At 45.4% G+C, this 24,215-nt stretch overlaps 1 pseudogene; it reads left to right on the forward strand.

Annotated features, from left to right (window-relative positions):
- The window catches only part of LOC147991634 (flotillin-like protein 2), a 61,992-nt pseudogene that overhangs the window by 14,092 nt on the left and 23,685 nt on the right, over positions 1-24,215 (forward strand).

Consider the following 24,215-nt stretch of genomic DNA (forward strand, 5'->3'; position numbering starts at 1 on the left):
TGATGTTAGGGGGGAGGGGGGCAGGGCCCTTACTGCCCCCTGTCTTCGCCATTGTGCACGCGTCTGAGAGATGAAGCAGAAGGCATGGATGATGAGAGGGGGACGTTGGATATATAATTAATGTGGGTGTATTAGCTATATATTTTAATCCTATATAGAGAGGTATAGATTGATCGATGTGGACGTGGGAAAGAGGGTGAGACCTCACTGGATATATCGATTGATTGGTTTGTGTGGAAAACTATGAAAGACCTAGCTATATACACACATACATAGAGGAACATCGATCGTTGCGCATGCACGCGTGAGAGATAAAGAATGCCCGATATGATGGAGAGGGAGATGTGTGTGGGTGTGTGCCTTCATGGGAGACCGACCTGAAGAAAAAGATTGCATGCGTGCGATGGATAATGTCGACTGGTAGTGTGTGTGCATGCATGCACGAGAGAAAGTTAGTGGTACAATTATAAAGAGAAGACTACTGTGTGGGTGTAAAAGAATAGGTGAGGTCGTAATCAATGTAAAGTTGAATTCAAATATTTGAATAAGAGATCCTGATGTTTGAAACCCATGCATGCATGAATATAACGGAGATCTGCGCGGTGTGGTTTGGAAACGAGCATGTTGTAATGTATACACATTGAACAAGGTCAGACTGATTTGAATTCGAGATACCGATGGAAGACATCATTTGGCCACGCCGCATCTGTGCATGGACACACTATTCTAATTGGAGATGATGGGCGGCTTTCGCATCACATATTTATATCTATACCCCTATATATATTATATTATATTGTGTGTGGGTAACTTTAACTTTGAAAGATGGTCGTTGGATGAGGCGAATCCGATGGTCCAAAGATGGCAAATTTGAGCACTACTGGCCGTTGGATATCATCTAGATTCCACCAGATTTCGCCACATGTATAATCTAGAAGACTCCATGGTTGAACTTAAGCATAATGCACAAACATCAAAACACAAGCACTTCTTATTTGTTCTAGAATCTTCCGTATCAGAATTTCCCAAATGTTTTTCTACATGATTTGCCATTATTTGTTTTTACTTTACGTCTTACGACACACAATTCCATGAATCTTAAAATAGATTAGCTTTCTTATAAAAACTAGATGATTTTGAATGAAATGAACTATAAGAATTAAACGAACATATACATCATGCATATATGACTCAAAGCTTGCATGCTATAATGTGGTATTTATTCATAATTTGGTTGCCAAATCTCATGCGTGCAATGCACGTGTACCTTACTCTAGTCTAAATGGTGTTTGTGTGTGTGTTGTGCGTGTTGAGGTGCAAATTGTTTTTTTTGGGTACACGTTAAGCTTGTTCTTCCGAAATTTCAAGCCGCGCCTTGTTATGCTGAAAATTCAAGCTAGCGTCTCTGTCTATCATGCTGCGAAACTCCCGCCTCTTCAACCCGTGCCTTGTTAGCCCGAAATATTTAAGATATATCTTTGTCTCGTTGTGCTCTGACAACTCCCTCCATCTCAACCCGCGCCTTGCTATTCCAAAATTACAACGCGCGCGAAAACTCCCACCTCCTGTGAAATCCCGACACACGAAATGCCCGTGGTACCCCTGAACCGAAAGAACCGCCTCAAATCGGTGGGGGTACTTTCGTAACTTACCCCACATTTCGGACAAGCGTGTCTCTAAGACATGGTTCCCTACTGCCATCCCATCCGCCCACCCATTCGTACACCGAGGCCGCGAAAACCTGCGATGAAACCCCACACCCTGCTCCGTCCGCCACCCAGCCGGAGCCTCTTCCCCGACGACGTCGTCCACAGCAACACCTCGACGTCCCTCATCCATCGTACCGGATGAGGATCCGTCGTCGATCTCATCGTCCCGCCGGTTCAGCCACCCCGTCCTCCACCTCCAAGTAGCTGCCCCGACGTTCCCCTCATCTTTCGCGCCACCTCCATTCCCATACCGCCGTCTTCACCTGCACCACCGGAAGAGCATCATCATCACCGTTTCCTTGGATGAAGCTGCGGCCTAATCGGCGCCACCAAAGAGGTTGTACACTAATCGCCTCATTTTCTTCTTGATTCGATCTCATGGTGCTGCCGGCGCTCAGTCCCGAGGCGACACGACGCGGCTCCATCCACGGCGGCGTCACCGGCCACATCCTCCACGACGTCACTCCCTCGGCGGCGACGTCCACATCAGTAGGAGCTGCTGCTGCTTTAGCCCTCGCTCGCGCTGCTGCTCTGCTCTTGCTCTCGATCCCCTACCTGGTCTGCTCTTGCTCGCGCTGCTGCTCTCGCTCTTGCTCTTGCTTGCGATGCTGCTCCGATTTAGCTACACTTTAGTCGACTGAATCAACTTTTGGGCAGTCGATTTTCAGGGGGTGGGGGGGGGGGGGCTCGCCGGGGTGAAGGAAGAACCAGCCGCAGCGGGGAGGGGGGCTCGCCAGAGAGGTACCCCACTATCTATCTTAGGGTTTAGGATGGGGGCGGTGGTCGCCGGCGGTGGCAGGGTGTTGGCGGGGCGGTGGCGTGGGAATCGCCGGAGAAAAAGCTCGGCACGGGGGGGCCTAGAGGGATGGCCGGGGCGGCGGCGGACCGGCGGTGGGGAGTGTTTTTGGGGCGGGCGGGGCGGTGCACCGCCGGCCGCGGGCAGCGGGGGGCTGCTGTTTGGCCGGTGGTGGCTGGGGGCTCAAGGGGGTGGAGGTTGAAGATGAACCATAGGCCCTTGATTTCGTATCCAACGGCTGCAAAATCGACTGACCAGAGATGAAAAAGTCAGTCGACCGGCATGTAGCCTCACCTTGCTAGTGCGTTCAGTTTCGACAGCAAAATTCAGTTTCGACAGCAAAATTGAGTTTCGACAGTTAAGTTCAGTTTCGACAGTTAAGTTTAGTTTCAACAGTTAAATTTAGTTTTGACAGTTAAGTTCAGAGATGAGCGGCTGATGTATTTTACATCTAGCACTTTGTACACTTAGCTATCCAAAGAGGTCGACATGTTGAGATCGACATGGCTTCGCCAAAGAGGTTGTACACTTGTTGCATCTATTTTTTTACTCTACATGTTATATATATTGTCCACTGAGCACTCGTAGTAACGGGAAATACGACTATTTTATCCTACTATATGACAAGCAGTGAGGTACCAGGCAACTTAGCTATCCATGATGGACTCTCTTGAACGCCATCATTATTTATCTCTGCGCGTTTGAGCTCTGCATTTGTCAATGGGCCTGGGAGTTGAGCTAGTATGGCAGTGGCCTGGATCCAAAGTAATAGAAGTAGCACAAAACATTTTTTTAGTGTAGGATTTTCCTTGCTCAAGCCTGCCTACTAGAATCGCCAGTGCTTGAAAGGAAAAGTGAATGAAAAACATCGGAATTGGAAAGTTTCCTATGGTACTACTTTTCATGAATTTGGTGCAAAGGAATGTAGCAAAGGAAAACTGTAGGATTTGTTCCTTTAGTGTCTCCTTGAAAGAAAAACCGTAGGAATTCTAATTTCCACTTCTCCTCCTTTTCATATTCCTATTCATCTAGCACAAGACTAAGAGATAGTACCATAATAGCATTATAACCGTACATTTTCTTGTGGTTTAACTTAATCTCACCATGCTTTTTTGCGTCCTGTGATCTTCCAATTGTTGTGAATCAGACACCCAGATAGGCAGAAATCCTATGTTTTTAAATTCTCTATTTTGAACGTGCATTCCTATCCTATTCCTGTCTATTTCCTATCCCTACATTGTTACAATCCTCAAATTCAAACAATCCCTTACTCAATTACTTCTGTTACAGATATGTGTTAAAGAAAACCTTGTGTGGTTTGTTCTGCTCCTGCGGCGCTATGTTCCACCCCAGCTCAGCTGCTCCAATGACGGAAGGGTTCACCACAGCAGGGATCCGCTCTCCAGACTGTCTTTCGCCGCCTCAGATCTTCTTCCCCGCCGCCGGCAGCCATGGCAACTGCATTACCATCATCAACTGAGCATATGACCTTGAGGACTACACGGGTCCGCAAGAGAGGTCACACTCTTCCGTGTCTGCTTACGTTATGCGTCGCATAATATGATGACATGCTACATTATCGTCGTGTTCACCTATTAGACTCCAAGTCAGGACCAAACTAATGCTGAAACTTGAGTTTTTAAATGGTTGTGGGGTACATATTGGGGCAGCAATCAGTACTATCTGTCTACTATCTGGTTAATCTCCGGTGTCTACTATGAGTTTCATGTTGGGTGCAAACAAACATTAAAGGAGCCATTATCTGTATTTTTTAACTAAAGCTATTATCTACCTGCTATCATTGGTTTTGGGTCTATCCACAGTTTGCTACCATCACTCTGGATTTGTGCATGCACTCCTTACATAATCTCACTATGTTTTATTCCTATGCATGTCAGTTATTGTACACAATGGAACTGATCATGTAGAGCAAAAGAGACGAGCCTTGCGTGGCAATAAAATTTCATGCAGACGTCGTTCCATGGTGGGCGCAAAGGCAGCCCCCCTCCACCCATTTCGGATCGTAATCAAGAGGAAGATAACTGTTCTGAGGGGGATTCAGAAGGAGAAGACTACTCCTATATACCCCATGAGGTCTTCGCTCTAACTTGGCATGCTGATGTTGGTAATATCATGCATATGGTGCCTTGCATTGCTTATTGTATACATTAAAGATGTCATCTGCTTAGTTTAGACATGCTTTGTGTCAATGCCATCTGTTTAGTTTCTTTATCGTATATGTAAATCATGCAATGCCATCTTGTCTAGCCAGACATCATATATGTGAATTTTGCAATGCCACCCTGGTTAGCCAGTCATCTTATATGTGAATTATATCATGCCATCATTTTTTATTACGTTTTAAATTTGTCAACAATTTTAGTACATTCAATTACTCTTCCTGTGCATCAGCCATTTGGCGCGGTCATGGAAAAATCTGGAGTGGAAACAAGGTCTTCAGAGCAGACAATGCTATCTGATGAAGCGCATGTCTTGCTGGTTACCGATAGGTCCTCAGAGGAGGATTCAGAGACAGATGACCAGTCATATTTCCCCCCGAGGTGCATGCCCTAACTCGGCAGGGTTATGTTGCTCATATCGTGCGTATGGTATCTTGCATTGCTATGTCATTTGCTTAGTTTAGACATGCTTTGTTTGAATGCCACCTGTTTAGTGTCTAATTACCATATATGTGAATTATGTAATGCCATCTTGTTGCAAGACATTATATATGTGAATTATGCAATGTTATCTTGTTGCAAGGCATTATGTATGTGAATTATGCAATGCCATGTGAGGGAGTCCTGGATTAGGGAGTCTGCGGACAGCCGGACTGTTGGACTATGAAGATACAAGATTGAAGACTTCGTCTCGTGTCCGGATGGGACTCTACTTGGCGTGGAAGGCAAGCTAGGTAGTACGGATATGGATATCTCCTCCTTTGTAACCGACCTTGTGTAACCCTAACCCTCTCCGGTGTCTATATAAACCGGAGGGTTTTAGTCCGTAGGACAACAACAATAACATACAATCATACCATAGGCTAGCTTCTAGGGTTTAGCCTCTCTGATCTCATGGTAGGTCTACTCTTGTACTACCCATATCATCAATATTAATCAAGCAGGACGTAGGGTTTTACCTCCGTCAAGAGGGCCCAAACCTGGGTAAAACTTTGTGTCCCCTGCCTCCTGTTACCATCCGCCTAGACGCACAGTTCGGGACCCTCCTACCCGAGATCCGCCGGTTTTGACACCGACATTGGTGCTTTCATTGAGAGTTCCTCTGTGTTGTCGCCGTTAGGCTTGATGGCTCCTACTATAATCGATAGCGATGCAGTCCAGGGTGAGACTTTCCTCCCCGGACAGATCTTTGTGTTCGGCGGCTTTGCACTGCGGGCCAATTCACTTGGCCATCTAGAGCAGATTGAAAGCTACGCCCCTGGCCATCAGGTCAGGTTTGGAAGCTTGAACTACACGACCGATATCTGCGGAGACTTGATCTTCGACGGATTCGAGCCTCTGCCTTGTGCGTCACGCGGTCACGATGAGTACGATTTAGCTCTACCATCAGACAGTGTTCAGGAAATCGCACCGACAGCCACTCGGACCCTCAATTCGGAGCCAGTTGTGCCTTCCGTGGACGGGTGGATGGATCCTACCACGGAGGCCTTACCCTCAGCGGCAATCGAGCCGAACATCGACCTTACCTTGCACGAGAGCCGTATTGTTAAACTGTCGGATCTTTCTTCGGCCACGGACTCCGAACCGCCTGCACCCGATCCTATTGAATCCGATTGGGCGCCGATCATGGAGTTTACCTCCACGGATATTTTTTAGCACTCGCCCCTTGGCGACATACTGAACACACTAAGGTCCCTCTCCTTGTCAGGAGGATCCTGGCCGAACTATGACCGGCAGGATTGGGATGCGGATGATGAAGAAATTCGCCTCCCACCCACCACCCACTTAGTAGCCACTGTCGATGACTTAACCGACATGCTCGACCTTGACTCTGAAGACATCAACGGTATGGACGACGATGCAGGAGACGAACAGGAACCACTGCCCACAGGGCATTGGAAGCCCACTTCATCACACGACGTATACATGGTGAACACACCAAAACAAAACGACGACGAGGAACGGAAGGACGCAACGAAGGGTTGTCCCCTCGAGAAGCAGTCAAAGCGGCGGCGTAAGCGGCGCTCCAAATCCCGTCTCGACAGAAACAACGATCATATAGACCTAGCGTTAGAGCAGGGTGAAGCATCGCCGGATCACGGCAATACGGAGAATCAAACCGAACAACCTGACTATGTCAAAGATAATAGTCCAGACGACCTCACACCGGACAGACACCGAAGCAACAGAATGCCCGTCAAAGGCTTGTTGCCACAGCGAGGAGTCTAAAAAAGCAGAAGCAAAGACTCAAGGCTGCACAAGACACACTCAGAATCAGATGGAGCAAATTACTCAACACAGCAGCAAAGTATGGCGGTAATCGCCCCACCAAGAGCTACCCAAAGCGGAAGTTGCTACCCGAATTCGATGATGAGGCCTTGGATCCCCCGCAACCAAAAATTGAAATGGCCATCTGGCCGGATAGACGTCCTCACGGCCAACATAGAGCGGCAAACAATGCCACACATAAGCCAATACGCGATCCACGCGAAGGCTCGCATCAAAAGGACGGCGCAACCAGATCCATCTATGGACCACGCAAGCGCGCTCCAGCATACGATGCAACACAACAAACATCCGAACAACGCGGTACACCCAGATACAGGGGTGCCGCACACCCCCTATGTTTCACCGATGAGGTGCTGGACCATGAATTTCCAGAGGGATTCAAACCCGTAAACATAGAGGCATACGATGGAACAACAGACCCTGGGGTCTGGATTGAGGACTATATCCTCCATATACATATGGCTCGAGGAGATGATCTGCACGCCATCAAGTACTTACCCCTCAAGCTCAAAGGGCCAGCTCGGCACTGGCTTAAAAGCCTCCCCGAAAACTCCATTGGAAGCTGGGAAGAGCTCGAAGACGCTTTTTGGGCAAATTTTCAAGGGACTTATGTCCGACCTCCGGATGCGGACGATTTGAGTCATATAACTCAACAGCCCGGAGAGTCAGCCCGAAAGCTTTGGAACAGGTTTCTTACTAAAAAGAACCAAATAGTTGACTGTCCGGACGCTGAAGCCTTGGCAACTTTTAAGCATAGCGTCCGCGACGAATGGCTTGCCAGACACCTCGGCCAAGAAAAGCCGAGAACAATGGCAGCATTAACAAGCCTCATGACCCGCTTTTGCGTAGGTGAGGACAGCTGGCTAGCCAGATGCAGCACCAGCTACCCAAGTACATCCGAAGTTAGAGATGAAAATGGGAAATCACGACGCAGCAAAAATAATAAGCATCAAAATAAAGAAGACAGCCCGAAGAGCATGGCGGTAAATGCCGGATTCAGAAGCTCTCGGCCAGGTCAGCAAAAGCCGCCCTCTAAAGGCGCCAGAGATGAACTGTCCAGCCTCAACAAAATTCTGGACCAAATATGTCAGATCCATAGCACCCCGAGTAAACCCGCTAATCACACCCACAGAGAATGTTGGGTCTTCAAGAAGTCTGGCAAGCTCAATGCCGTACACAAGGGGGAGGATACACCAAGCGAAGACGAGGATGAGCCTCTCAAGCAAGACACTGGGGAACAAAAGAAATTTCCACCAGAAGTCAAAACAGTCAACGTGTTACACGTGATCAAGGGGAGAAACAAAGCGGCACTCCCAGATAAATATGCCCAAGGGCCTATCACCGCGGAGCCCTGCCACTGGTCGTTTCAACCGATCAATTTTGACCATCGGGATTACTCAGCAAGTATCCAGCGTGCAGGATGGGCTGCCTTGGTATTAGACCCAATAATTGACGGATACCACTTCACACGAGTCCTGATGGACGGTGGCAGCAGTCTAAACTTGATATATCAGGACACAATCCACAAAATGGGGATAGACCCAACGAAAATTTGCCTCAGCAATACTACCGTTAAAGGAGTAACGCCAGGCCCAGGGGCTCATTGCACAGGCTCCCTGCTACTAGAAGTTATATTCGGCTTCCCCGATAACTTCCGTAGCGAAAATTTAACCTTCCACATTGCTCCGTTCCAAAGTGGCTATCAAGCACTACTTGGACGCGAAGCTTTCGCTCGCTTTAATGCAATACCGCATTACACTTCCCTCACGCTTAAGATGCCCGGTCCATGTGGCATCATTATAGTAAATGGAAATATTGAGCGATCCCTGTGTGCCGAGGAGGATGCGGCTGCCGCGGCAGCCGCACACTAAAACGGCCTCACCAACTAAAGTACTCGATAGGTCGTCAAGACCACGGAGATGGTTAGATGAGTCCAGCGCAGCTATATGAAATTCGTACAGGTTTGATGGCCACACCCCTCTCATAAACACAAGGGGCTCAACGTGCGCAGACAAGTGGCAATTTTTATTCATCTTGAAATTTACATGGTTTCTTTAAAACCTACCTTTTTGCATGACAACTTTTCACCTAAGTTCCTCTCTTTTACAGATGACCACAGTGCTACACCCGTCTAGGATACGGCACAACAGATACACAGGCGCAGACGTGCAGTAGGGACCCGTCCCAAGGATTCTTTTTAGATTAAGACCCTGTGTCAACCTTTTTTACTGTCTCTTGTTGATACACATCCCTCGGATTCTCAATACAATTGAGAAGGATGATGGCGTCTTGGCATGTGGCCACATCAGAATAATGCACGTACCTGGACACCAGGGGCTTCTTACAAAGGGCACTATTTAGGCCCGGTTTATACCATAAAGACCGAATACCTTAGGGAGTGTTCGGCGTCGCGAGTTTGGCCTTATATGCATCAGCTCCGAATCATGTCTTTGGTAAAATGTCGGGTTTGCCTGGCTCCTATGTTTTGGTACCTTACGTTCAGCTCTATCGGCTAAGGTAGCACTAGGAGAACTACTGCGATTGTGCCCCGGGTCATCCGGATGAGCACCTCAGTAGAGAAAGCCGAAAACTGACTGTCATGATATAGCGTGAGACTGGTCAACCACTCGATGACCTATCGGAATGTTAGAATTTCTCCTCCTTAACGAAGGGCCGTTTCCCGGCCAGGCATGTACGCACCCCGAATTCGGGAGAGTGCGGAGCCAACATGGGCTATATAGTAGCCCCACCATCAAACTCCTATGGCTAAGTGAAAGTGTTAAAGCATTATAGTCCAGTTGCCTCGTTCTCTGCGCTATCACCTCCTTAATAGGACCAAGATGTTGGGTTAAGTGTGAACACATGTCTTCTGCGAACACCTCCACATTATATGCGTGGGGGCTGAAGCCGACGACTGCAATCTTTCAGGTTATACACATGTATACATAAACGGCCGCATAGGAGGCATCATATTACTTTCAGGCAAAAATATAAACACAACCTTAATAAATTTCATAAAAACATTGTGTTTACAATGGGAATACATGTCACTCAAACATAATATTCTTCAAGCACTGGGCCCCTATCAAACAAGCACCCTCGAGAACCTCTTTGAAATAGTGCTCGGCAGCCACTCGGCCTATGGCCGAACCCTGCACCGCAACAGTGGTAGCATCCATCTCCGCCCAGTATGCTTTAACACGGGCAAGGGCCATCCGCGAGCCTTCTATGCACGCCGACCTCTTCATCGCATTGATGCGCGGCACCGCACCAAGGAACTGCTGCACTAAGCTGAAATAGCTGTTCGACTTCGGCTTTTCCGGCCACAGCTGATCCACGACAGACCTCATGGAGAGTCCGGACAACCTATTTAGTTCGGCCCATTCGGCTAGCTGATCAGTCAATGGAAGCGGACGCTCTGGAACGTTGAATTGCGACCAGAACAGCTTGTCCACTTCACGATCTGTTTGACCTTGGAAGTATTTGGCCGCATCGACAGCGCTCGCCTCCAAGTCCATATATGCGTCTGCCGAACTCCACAGCCGATCTAGAGGGGCATACCGTGGATCTCCAAACTTCCTCCGCAGCATGAAGGGCTTCCCAGCCGCAATATCCCCGGCTTGACGCAGCTCCTCATTCGCTCTCATAGCAGAGCGGGTGTCTTTGTTCGCCATCGTGGCCTTTTCAAGGTCCGTTGCCTTCACTCGGTTTTCTTTTTCAAGGAACTGGCAACGGTCGGCAGTGTCTTTTAACTTTACGGCCATCTTGGCCATCTTCTCTTTGCTCTCGCAATGCGCGGCCTTCTCGGCTTTCAACTCTTTGGCCGCCTTCAAAGCAGCCGCATTACTAATCCTTGCTTGTTCTTTGGCTCGGGCAAGTTCCGCCCGCAGGGTTTCCACAGTGGCAGCTCCATCTGCAGTCACAACATATTAAAGATACTGGCATCATGCTGCTCTTACTATGTGGCATTCACCAGAAAATAACACTTACCCTGTGCCTCGTCAAGCCTCTTGTTAACAAGCTCGATGTCGGCATCCGCCGCATCCAGTTGCCGCTTCAGTTCAGCAAACTCATGAGTCCGGGTAGCCACCGGAGCTCCCACTACCTGCACATTAAAGCGGTATGGTTATTGCCTGGGACTACGATCCTCTATTTGCCGCCATTCTCGGTGACAACCAGAGTCTCAGGGGCTACTATCTACATAGGGCACACCTAAAAATGTGCGGTACCATCACAAATGTACATCATTTTACGTGCCTCAAAGCCCGTCAGTAGACTCATAAAGGCATCATGCAACTCGCTTTTCGGCGGATGAGATCCTTTCCATCACCGTACCCATCAATGTACGGTGTTCTTCTGAGATGGCTGCTCGCTCCAACAGCTCTCTCAGTACGTTCGACCGCATACCAGACGGTGCCGGACTCTTCTGTTTGCTCTCTTCGAGAGCCGGACGCTAGGGACTTCGGGTGACTATAGGATTATCTTCTGGCCTCACTGGATCCGGAGAGGCCCTCCGTGACGACACTTTAAGGTTGCCCGCTTCTTGAGCAGAGGAGTCCGGGGGAGGCGTTTCGCTCTCCATCATCTCCGGAAGAAGATCCCCCGAAGACGAGCTCTGCTGAGAAGGGCAAAGATCCGAACTGCAAGATAAATACTTCGGTTATTTTCCTCAGAGGTAAGGTAATATATCTTCACTATTAAAGTACTTTTTAATTACTTACAACTCGTTAGAGGGCTGATCCCCGTGCGTACTTTGTGCGGCAAGAGCACCCTCCAAGGCAGGACCCTCTGGTGGAGATTTCTTCTCCCGCTTGGAAACCTTGGTTTCCGGATCTTCAGAGGTAGTCCTCTTCCTTCCCCGGGGTGAGAGAATGTCCGATTCCTCCCCTCGGTTATCCTCCCTCACGGAGGCGCTCGTTCCCTCGGTCAGAATAGGTAGCGGTGGAGGCCCGCTTTCGCCCTCATTATTCCCCCCTTTGTCTTCCTTTGAGGGCTCCGGGCAAGGTGCTAGCTCGAGCATCTTTTCCAGTACCGGATTTTCCAAACCCTCAGGGAGGGGGGACGAACACCGAATTATCTTCGCCTTTGTTATCCAGTCCTGGTCAAAGAGCGATTTCTCAGAATAACGTCATGATAAATGAAAGACGATGTGTTCGGCTAGAGGATAACTTACTTGGTCGGCGGTGCGGTTGTTGCTTAGGCCCACATCCTCGGTAGTATCCGGACACTCTATTTGGGGTCCGAAGAATGATCTATACATCTCCTCGTGCGGCAGGCCGAGGAAATCCTGAATAGCGCGTGGTCCTTCTGGGTTGAACTCCCACATGCGAAGAGGCCGACGTTTGCATGGCTGGATTCGTCAGACCAGCATGACTTGCATTACCATAATCAAACTGAAATCTCCTTCTAAGAGATTTTGAATGTGGCTTTGCAATACAGGCACGTCCTTGGCGGGACCCTAGCTCAGCCCTCTGCTAATCCATGACATCAGTTGTGGTGGAGGGCCTGAGCGGAAAGCAGGGGCAGCCACCCACTTGGCACTTCTGGGAGCTGTGATGTAAAACCACTCCCGTTGCCATAATCTGGACACCTCTGGAATAGAACGCTTTGGCCATGGAGCTCCAGCAATCCTGCTTATTAATGCACCTCCGCACGCTACATGCTGCCCCTCGACCATCTTCGGCTTCACGTCAAAGGTCTTGAGCCATAGGCCGAAGTGAGGGGTAATGCGAAGGAAGGCCTCACATACAACAATAAATGATGAGATGTGGAGAAAGGAGTCTGGGGCCAGATTGTGGAAATCTAGCCCGTAATAAAACATCAGCCCCCTAACGAAGGGATCCAGAGTGAGGCCTAGACCTCGGAGGAAGTGGGAGATGAACACGACATCTTCGTTGGGCTCAGGAGTAGGGACGACCTGCCCTCGAGCAGGCAGCCGATGCGAAACCTCGGCGGTCAGGTATCTGGCCTCCCTCAACTTCTTGATGTCTTCTTCCGTAATGGAGGAGGGCATCCACCGGCCTTGAAGGCTAGATACGGACATGATTGAAGATCCGGAGCACCTGACCTGGGCTTTGGGTGTTAGAACTCGAGGCGAGGGAATGATTCGATTGAGCACGGGAGGGAAAAAAGTAAAAGCCTTGTCCCTTTATAAAGAGGGTAAATATCAAGCGTCCTCCCCATAGCTGTTTGGAACTTGCCTATAATCTAGGAGTCCTAGATACGGTTGGGTTACCCATGACTGTATTGATGAGAATCCTGTAATTAGGGGAGCACGATATCTGCTTTGACAAGACATGTCAAGAAACCGCCTCGCGTTATGTGTGAGGTTGGTTGAAGAAAAATGGTTCAAATAATTACCGGGCCGTGGCATAATGTCGTGTTGCCGAAACATGTCAGCAGATTAGATTTGTGGAAATATTATTTTCTCTACGGTGGTATGTGGAACTTATTTTGCAGGGTCGGACACTATCCTTGTATTCAAATCCTTCCGTGATGTATTCGGAGGAGGAACCCGCCTTGCAATGCCGAAGACAATACTGCGCGCCAGACTCATCGTCATTGTAGCCTGGTTCAAGGGCTACTGAGGGAGTCCTGGATTAGGGGGTCTCCGGAAAGCCGGACTATATTCTTTGGCCGGACTGTTGGACTATGAAGATACAAGATTGAAGACTTCCACTCGTGTCTGGATGGGACTCTACTTGGCGTGGAAGGCAAGCTAGGTAGTACGGATATGGATATCTCCTCCTTTGTAACCGACCTTGTGTTACCCTAACCCTCACCGGTGTCTATATAAACCGGAGGGTTTTAGTCCGTAGGACAACAACAATAACATACAATCATACCATAGGCTAGCTTCTAGGGTTTAGCCTCTCTGATCTCGTGGTAGATCTACTCTTGTACTACCCATATCATCAATATTAATCAAGCAGGACGTAGGGTTTTACCTCCGTCAAGAGGGCCTGAACCTGGGTAAAACTTCGTGTCCCCTGCCTCCTGTTACCATCCGCCTAGATGCACAGTTCGGGACCCCCTACCCGAGATCCGCCGGTTTTGACACCGACACCATGCTATTTAGGCAAGCGTCATATATGTGAATTATATCATGTCGTCCTTTTTTTGTATTTCTCATTGCTTTTGTCGACAATGTTTGTATATTCAACTGCTCTTCCTGTGCATCAGCCATTTGAATTGGTGATGGAGAAATCTGGAGTGAAAACAAGGTCTTCAGAGCAGACAATGGTACCTGCTGATGCAGATATCTTGCTGGTTACAGATAGCTCTTCAGAGGAGGATTCAGAGGCAAATGACCAGTCCTATTATCCCCCTGAGGTGTATGCTCAAACTTGGCAGGGTTATATTACTCATATAATGCATATGTTGTATTGCAATGCTTAGTTTTTACATCATATACACAATATTGAATGCCATCTCCTTAGTTCACACATCATATATGCGATTGCCCTCTGCTCACTTCCTTAGTATATAAATCATATATTTGAATTATGTCATGCCATGATGTTTACATAGACAACATGTATTTGAATTATGGCATGCCAACCCATTTTCTAAAGACATAATATAGTTATATCATCTCATCCTGTTTACATAGTCATCATATTTTAAATTATGTCATTCTATCCGTGAATTATATCATGCCATCATGTTTCCATCGACGGCATGTTTGTGATTTATGGCATGCCAACCAATTTAATAGACACATCGTATAGTTATATCATGTCATCCTGTTTACATAGTCATCATATTTTGAAGTATGTCATTCTATCCTGTTTAGTTAGCCATCATACATGTGAAATTGTGTCATGCTATCCTGTTTAATTAGCCATCATATATGTGAAATTATGTCCTGCTATTCTGTTTGCTTAGACAACATAAATGTGAATTATTTCACGCCCTGTTTTCTTCCCTACTATCCATTGCACATGTCTATCTTACAATGTCTGTATATTCAATTACTTTTCTTGTTTATCAGCCATTTCAATTGGAGGGAGTGATGGCAGTATCTGTGGGAGTAAAAACACGGTCTTCAGAAAAGATCGTGCTACTTGTTAATGCAGATAGAACCACGGTTGTACTTTCCCAAGAACTAGCCCCACCACACATAACCCACACTCATGCTGATTGTACCCCTACCCAGTTGGACAGAGAACCAGCTACACACCTTCTAACCCCAACCCCAGCAGATAGACACCCAGTTCCCGTTGACACAGCACCGTCTCCACCACAGAGCACCCAAACACGAGCAGTTAGTAAGGCAACTGCAGTGCCCAAATCACGAGGACCACCACTCCGAACCCGAAGTCAACGCTTAAAGCAGAAGAAGAATCGTTCTCAGGTCAGGTTCCGTAGCTATGGTTCATACTACTTTGCTCTTGCATCACTGTATTTACTGATACCAACTAATTTCAAATTTGAAGGATGCAATTGAAACTCCAATGGCGCAACAGGTATGTTTTAAACCTATTTCTTCAACGTGTTTGGCTATTTGCTGTTGTAACTTGCTCTATGTTGATTTCAGTTTCAATTGAATAAACAGTTGTGTTCTCATGCCATGCACACTACAAGTGTTGTTATTGTTGTGTAGTTTCCCACACTTATATTCTGTCTATGCTGCTTTGTCTTAAATAGATATGATTCGAACTGTATCTATCTTGATTTGGCAACATAAACTAGAATGATATAGACCATACAGTGACCATACTACATAGATATATGTTTGTTTCATGTTGTTATCCTGTCCACCTTACTACTGAACTGGTTTACCAAAATGAGTTTCATATACTACATTGTAAACCTGAGATGTGTTTGTTTGTTTCTCTTTTATAACGCGGATAAAATATTGGAGAAGAGTACCCTGTTATGCAATGGTAAAGGAAGTAATGCAGATAAGGTTCAAGATAGTGAGACATCCCTGTTGGTCTCCAAGAAAGCTGATAAAAACTATACTGAAGACAGTGAGACAACCCCAAAGTCCTGTCTTGATGTAGTGTTCGCATTACTGGCTACCACTGCTGGCACCAGCTCTTCGAACTCATTGCCTGAATCAGTTTGGCTTCTTGAGTCTCAACTTCAAGTTGAAAGACATCGATCAGATCTTATGTGACAGGAAGCTGAAGGACTGAGAAGTCCCTGCAGAATTCAGATGCATACTTTCTGGTGCAACAACAAGCGCTGGAGGACTTAAGTGCCAAACAAGAGAAAGTTAATAAGCTTGCTAAGCATCTTGCCAGCATTATGGGTACCCAGGATATTGTTTCTTGAGCTCTTCTGAAGTGGTTTCAGTCCTGGACTTGTTTTGCTGCGGCGTTTATATGCTGTTGTGTTCCCTATATTTGCACTGGTGGCGAACTTTGATGCCCAGTGGATGTAATATGTGTAATAGCCGTGATAGCCTAGTGTAAGTTGCTTGCTTATTTATTTCCTTGTTGTCTTGTTTATTTGTTTGCTTGTAGTCAGTGCAGTTCTTTTTCTGCGGTTTGCTAGTGGCTGCAATAACCTATTTTTTAAAACTAGGCCACAATAACCATGGGCTAATATTTACTGTAGTGACACTGGGTCTCCTACGGGCTGTAGAAACAGTGGGCCTTCTACGGGCCATATAAATAGTGGGCCTTCTACGGGCCGTAGAAACAATGGGCCTTCTACGGGCCGTATCATCAATGGGCCTTATACGGGCCGTATGATCGATTGGCCAAACATGGGCCAAACAGACCGCATTCTGGCCGTAAACATGCTAGAGTTGGAATCGTCCGTTCATGGGCTGACCATAATGGGCCATCGTTAATAGGCCGTATTTGATGACGCTATGAAAACGGCCCAATGTATTAACGGACCACAAACGGGCCGACTGTAACCACGGGCTGAATTTGTCCCACAAGCAGAAAATGACAGTAACGGGCCGTAAGTAAAAGAATGCTGGAAAATAGCCCAAGAATAAATGGGCTCTGAGAAGGCTGAAAGATAACATGGCTGGAAACGGCCCAACGGAATAATGGGCCGTTAATGGGTATAAAGTGATACACTGTTCTTTACGGGCCAGTTTCACCACGGGCCATTAATGGGTGTAAAGTGATACACTATTCATTACGGGCCAGTTTCACCATGGGCCGTTAATAGGCCAAGAGTTACATAGGGCCTCATATGGGCCGAAAGACGTCATGGGCCATACATGGGCCAGAAGTGAAAACAGGCTGGAATCATATTGGATGGCCCAGATGACGCTACTGGGCCTAATTCGAATAGGGCGTAACGGGCCTTGGGTTAGCGGGCTGTAAATGTGCTATATGCGAACAGGCCGTTAACAGGCTTTCCATGGGCCGGCCCGCCACCTTTTGACCAAGTCAAACGGGCTGGCCTTTTCATAGGAATGGACCTTTGTTGGGCCGTGCCACGTGTCGACGTATCATAGGCGCCTTCTATCCAATGAGTGGATGACATCTGTCCCAGCGATGAGCTGACACGTGTTTCCTCCAGCCAATGATGATTTTACACGTGGAAAATCCCCATTGGCCGGGGCTGTTAACGGGTTATCGGATCCAAAACCTGACCCGATAGCTTAACGACGTTCCGTTATGGTGGATGCCACGTGTCGGTCACCCTTGACGAAAGCACTTCTGTGACGCGCGATTTATCGTCATGGAAGTGGACACTTCTGTGATGATAATTTTGCTAATGTCATGGAACACTTCTACAGCAGCACATGTATGACTATCTTGATTCTGTCATAAAATCGTCATGGATGTACATGCATGACAGAAAACGCGACCTACTGTGACACACATATCATCACGGAAGTGTATTTTTTTTGTAGTGAGGGCGAAGCGCTCAAGGAGAAGGCCAAGGTCAAGGCGGAGGTGCGGGTGTTTGAGAACACTAGGAAGGCCGACAATGCCGCCTCAATGACCGACCTCGCCATGAAGTGGAAGGCTAGGACTGGCATGCCAAGGTCATCGAGGTTGAGGCCGCCAAGGCTGTCGCCATCCGCGATGCCGAGCTGCAGATGGAGGTTAAGATGAAGAACGTGCTGTGCCAAACTGACAAGCTCAAGGTCGAGCAGCTCAGCAAGTCCACAGTACACTAGGACACACAGGTTGGTTATGCAATAAGCATGTATAAAATATAGTACTAGGGACAAGAGAAATTCATACTTATTGACGTCATCATTTTATATTTTGTAGGTTCAAGAATCGAACATGCTCTTGTATAGCTGGCAGAAGGCGGCAGATACGACATTGTATAAGGAGATGAAGGCGGCGGTGAGGTGAAGCGGCTGAGCAGAAACACATGCATATCTCGATATGGGAGGAAAGGGAGGGAGATAAGGTGAGGGTTAGCGGTGCAACATGCCACACGAGGAAAGGGGTGAAGAGATGACCTTGAGGAGGGAAGTGAGCTTGGTCCATGGCATGGGTCAGAGTAGAGGAAGGTTGATCCATGGTTTGGCCAAAGGGGTGATGAGCGAGGGAGAAGTAGAAGGCCCCCTCTCATATCTTGGTGCACGAGCAAGTCTGTCAAGGTGGAAGAAGCCTGTCATTTCATGACGGCGTTGGTGACCTTGGCGTGATGTTGTTCGCCGGTTTGTGGGCGGATCAGGCAACCGTCTGGTGTCTCGATCCCCCCTTCACTAATTCTGGTGAGAAGAGGGGAGGGATGAAAGGGTGGAGGGGTGGGAGATGAGGTCGCCGATTCTGTTGGTTGTGGGGGCAAGGGCGAAGAGAGGAGTGTGAGCGACGCCAGAGAAGTCTATGGATCTAGAGAGGGAGGGGAACAAGAGAGTGAGTGGTGTGGAGAGGGAGTGGATAGAGTGCGGTCGTTCGGGAGAGGATAGCAAGTTGTATAGGAGGGGTATAATGGGAATATCATAAAAATAAAGCTTTATTTATACCTATACACTATATATATTTAGAATAACATAAAATATTTTCTCAATAAATTACTTAAAAATATCCAAGAAATTACGGATGACCGACTATCATTATATAAAGGGGGAATCCGTTCTTTGCTTGTGGAGATATGAAACATAGTTTTTTATGGGCAATATACCACATACCCTAAATAGTAGATATTCGTGAGAATAACCATCAACATGTGATTTAGAGGTGAGCCTAAAATTATTAAAATTGGGATACCACTCAATCTAATAGAAACTGCTCATTTCTTGGATTTGTCTAATGAATATATATTTTCCATACCACCATCATAAAAAAATTATTCTAATCTTCGTTTATATTAGAATACCTTTGTAGGTCATAAAAATTGATGGATTTGATTGTGCTTCAAAGATGTCGACTAACAAAGACCCTGATGTAACGATGATGGAGGGGGCTAAGAATTCAACGAGTTTTACACAACCAAAAGAGGTGCATGCAAATGATTGTTCCTCTTTGTATGTATGTTGCACATGATATAATACTCAAAAGGTATATTTCTATATATATGTTTAATTTTGTAGAATATGAGAGAGATGGAGATGGATTATGTCAGGGTTCAAAAAGAAACCCATTCAGAGGGTTTTTGGGGCGACATCATTGGAAGGGGACAAAAATTCACCATGTTTTATACAACAAAAACATGTGCAAGTGATGATATCCCACAACAACGACACACTCAAAATAAAGCATACCGACTGGAATTATGATAAATGTTTATGGCAACATTTATTTCCAACTGGTATTCTGATGAGTAAGTTCAATGATGTTCACATAACTCAAGGAAAATATTTCAAAAGCCCGTAGCAACGCACGGGCAGTCTACTAGTTAAAACATAAAAAACAAAATCATAACAAAGAATATATGATTTATTTATTACTAAACAGGAACAAAAATCAAGGAACAAAAATAAAATTGGGTTGCCTCCCAATAAGCGCTATCGTTTAACGCCCCTAGCTAGGCATAAAGACAAGAATAGATCTAGGTATTGTCATCTTTGGTATGCAATCCATATGTGGCTCTCATAATAGATTCATAAGGTGATTTAATTTTCCTCCTAGGAAAGTGTTCCATGCCTTTCCTTAACGGAAATTGGAATCTAATATTTCCTTCTTTCATGTCAATAATTGCACCAATCGTTCTAAGGAAAGGTCTACAAAGAATAATAGGACATGTAGGATTGCAATCTATGTCAAGAACAATGAAATCTACGGGCACATAATTCCTATTTGCAACAATAAGATCATCATTAATTCTTCCCATAGGTTTCTTAATGGTGGAATCCACAGGATGCAAATTTAAAGAGCAATCATCAAATTCACGGAAACCTAACACATCACACAAAGTTTTTGGAATCGTGGAAACACTAGCACCCGAATCACATAAAGCATAGCATTCATGATCTTTAATCTTAATTTTAATAGTAGGTTCCCACTCATCATAAAGTTTTCTAGGGCTAGAAACTTCTAATTCAAGCTTTTCTTCATGGGATTGCATTAAAGCATCAACGATATGTTTGGTGAAAGCTTTGTTTTGATCATAAGCATGAGGATTATTTAACACAGATTGCAAAAAGGAAATACAATGTATTAAAGAGAAATTATCATAATTAAATTCCTTGAAATCCAAAATAGTGGGTTCATTGCTATGTAAAGTTTTGACCTCCTCAATCCCACTTTTACAAATTTTTGCATCAAGATCTAAAAACTCCGAATCATTGGGACACCTTCTAACTAAAGTTGAATCATCTCCAGTCCCATCTTTATAAAGATTCATATTGGAAAACAAAGACTTAATAGGAGACACACCAATCACTTTTAGATCTTCATCATTATTATCATGAAAACTAGAAGAACACACTTTCACAAAGCAATCTTTTTTAGCACGCATCCTAGCGGTTCTTTCTTTGCACTCATCAATGGAAATTCTCATGGTTTCGAGAGACTCATTGATATCATGCTTAGGTGGAATAGATCTAAGTTTCAAATAATCAACATCAAGAGAAATTCTATCCACGTTCCTAGCCAACTCATCAATCTTAAGCATTTTTGCTTCAAGCAAAGCATAGAAATTCTTTTGCGAATTCATAAATTCTTTAACACTAGTCTCAAAATCAGAGGACATATTATTAAAATTTCCGTAAGAGTTGTTGTAGGAATTACCATAATTATTAGATAAATTACTAGGGAATGGCCTAGAATGAAAATTTCCTCTATACGCGTTGTTACCAAAATTGTTCCTACCAACAAAATTCACATCCATAGATTCATTATTATTCTCAATCAAAGTGGACAAAGGCATATCATTAGGATCAGAAGAAGCACTCTTTTCAGCAAACAATTTCATAAGTTCATCCATCTTTCCTCTCAAAACATTAATCTCTTCAATAGCTTGAACTTTTTTACTAGTGGACCTTGCGGTGTTCCATTGAGAATAATTAACCATAATATTATCTAGGAGTTTAGTAGCTTCTCCTAAAGTGATTTCCATAAAAGTGCCTCCCGAGGTCGAATTTAAAAGATTTCTAGAAGCAAAATTCAATCCAGCATAAAATTTTTGTATAATCATCCATAAATTCAAACCATGTGTAGGGCAATTACGTATCATTAATTTCATCCTTGCCCAAGCTTGTGCAACATGCTCATGATCAAGTTGCTTAAAATTCATAATATCATTTCTAAGAGAGATGATCTTAGCGGGAGGAAAATACTTAGAGATAAAAGCATCTTTGCACTTATTCCATGAATTAATACTATTTTTAGGCAAAGAAGAGAACCAAATTTTAGCACGATCTCTAAGCAAAAACCGAAATAGCTTCAATTTAACAATATTATTATCCACATCTTTCTTCATTTGCATATCACACAAATCAACGAAGCTGTTTAGATGGGTAGCGACATCTTCACTAGGAAGGCCAGAAAATTGATCTTTCATAACAAGATTCAACAAAGCGGTATTGATTTCACAAGATTCAGCATCGGTAGTAGCAGCAATCGGAGTTCTAATAAAATCATTATTGTTGGTATTGGAAAAGTCACACAATTTGGTGTTATCTTGAGCCATCGTGACAAACAATCAATCCAAAACACAAGAAAACAATAGGCAAGCAAAAAGAAGCAAACGGAATAAGGGCAAATAAAACAGCAAAGGTGAAGTGGGGGAGAGGAAAACAAGAGGCAAATTGGCAAATAATGTAATGCGAGGGATAAGAGTTTGTGATGGGTACATCATATGTCTTGACTTGGCGTAGATCTCCCCGGCAACGGCGCTAGAAATCCTTGGTTTTCCCTTGAAGAGGAAAGGGTGATGCAGCAAAGTAGTGTAAGTATTTCCCTCAGTTTTTGAGAACCAAGGTATCAATCCAGTAGGAGACTACACACAAATCTCCTAGTACCTGCACAAACAAATAAGAACCTTGCAACCAACGCATTAAAGGGGTTGTCAATCCCTTCATGGCCACTTGCAAAAGTGATATCTGATAAACATGATAAGATAAATATTTTTGGTATTTTTGTTTTATAGATTGGAAAGTAAAGATTGCAAAATAAATGGCGACAGAAATGGCTAGTTGACGGGAAATTAATATGATGTAAAGTAGACCCAGGGGCCATAGGTTTCACAAGTGGCTTCTCTCTAGATAGCATATATTACGGTGGGTGAACAAATTACTGCCGAGCAATTGATAGAAAAGCACATAGTTATGAGAATATCTAGGCATGATAATAAACATAGGCATCACATCCGTGTAAAGTAGACCGAAACGATTCTGCATCTACTACTATTACTCCACACATCGACCGCTATCCAACATGCATCTAGAGTATTCAGTTCATAAGAACATAGTAACACATTAGGCAAGATGACATGATGTAGAGGGATAAACTCAAGCAATATGATATAAACCCCATCTTTTTATCCTCGATGTCAACAATACAATACGTGCCTTTCTGCCCCTGCTGTCACTGGGAAAGGACACCGCAAGATTGAACCCAAAGCTAAGCACTTCTCCCATTGCAAGAACGATCAATCTAGTAGGCCAAACCAAACTGATAATTTGAAGAGACTTGCAAAGATATTTAAATCATGCATAAAAGATTTCAGGGAAGAATCAAATATTATTCATAGATAATCTTGATCATAAACCCACAATTCATCGGATCTCGACAAAAACACCGCAAAAAGAATTACATCAAATAGATCTCCAAGAGAATCGAGGAGAACTTTGTATTGAGATCCAAAGAGAGAGAAGAAGCCATCTAGCTAGTAACTATGGACCCAAAGGTCTGTGGTAAACTACTCACACATCATCAGAGAGGCTATGGTGTTGATGTAGAAGCCCTCTGTGATCGAATCCCCCTCCGACAGATCACCGAAAAAGGTCCCCAGATGGGATCTCACGGGTACAGAAGGTTGTGGCGGTGGAAAAGTCGTTTCGCGGCTCCCCTGGATGCTTTCAGGGTATAAGTGTATATATAGGGGAAAGAAGTAGGTCGGTGGAGCTACGAGGGGCCCACGAGGGTGGGGGGCGCGCCTTCCCCCCTAGGCGCGCCGCCCTACCTCGTGGCCGCCTCGTTGCTTCCTTGACCTCCACTCCAAGTCTCCTGGATTGTGTTTGTTCCAAAAAAGATCCCCGCGAAGGTTTCATTCCGTTTGATATTCCTTTTTGCGAAACACTGAAATAGGCAAAAAAAAACAATTTGCACTAGGCCTTCGGTTAATAGGTTAGTCCCAAAAATAATATAAAATTGCATATTAAAGCCCATTAAACATCCACCAGCTAGCCATAGTTACATTGTGTGCACCATAGTTGTATGGGGGTATGGAATCTATGATACGGGGTCGTCCACCAGGGAGGTATTCCCAGGACCACAACAATAGAAACTCGTAAAAGACACAAAGTAATGGAGCTTTTGACGGGAAACGAAGATTTTTGTGTGGCATCACACAACCCTCTATATTTATGAGAAAGCATAGCAGAACTGAAGCTGTATTTTGGATTCTAAGGTAAAGATTCATCTACTATCTTCTCGGCAAAGTAGATGAGACCAGGGAGAAATACGTCACCGTGTGAATTTGGAAACATCATACCAAAAGAGCCACAACAAATACGCAAACATATGTCTCTTCCTCGTCTTAGGATTAGCGCCGCGAGGTATATCCTCAAATTTCTCAGGAAGCCATCCGAGTGGAACACCTCGAGGCGGACCAAGACACTGTGATTGTCCCATTATCACCCTAAGATAGACTAAGACATCATATGGACAAGATGATGAGACTCATGGAGGGGCCAAT

This window comes from Triticum urartu, chromosome 1A, assembly GCF_056163025.1.
Source record: "Triticum urartu cultivar PI428250 chromosome 1A, HENAU_Tu73, whole genome shotgun sequence".
Classification (NCBI taxonomy): Eukaryota; Viridiplantae; Streptophyta; class Magnoliopsida; order Poales; family Poaceae; genus Triticum; species Triticum urartu.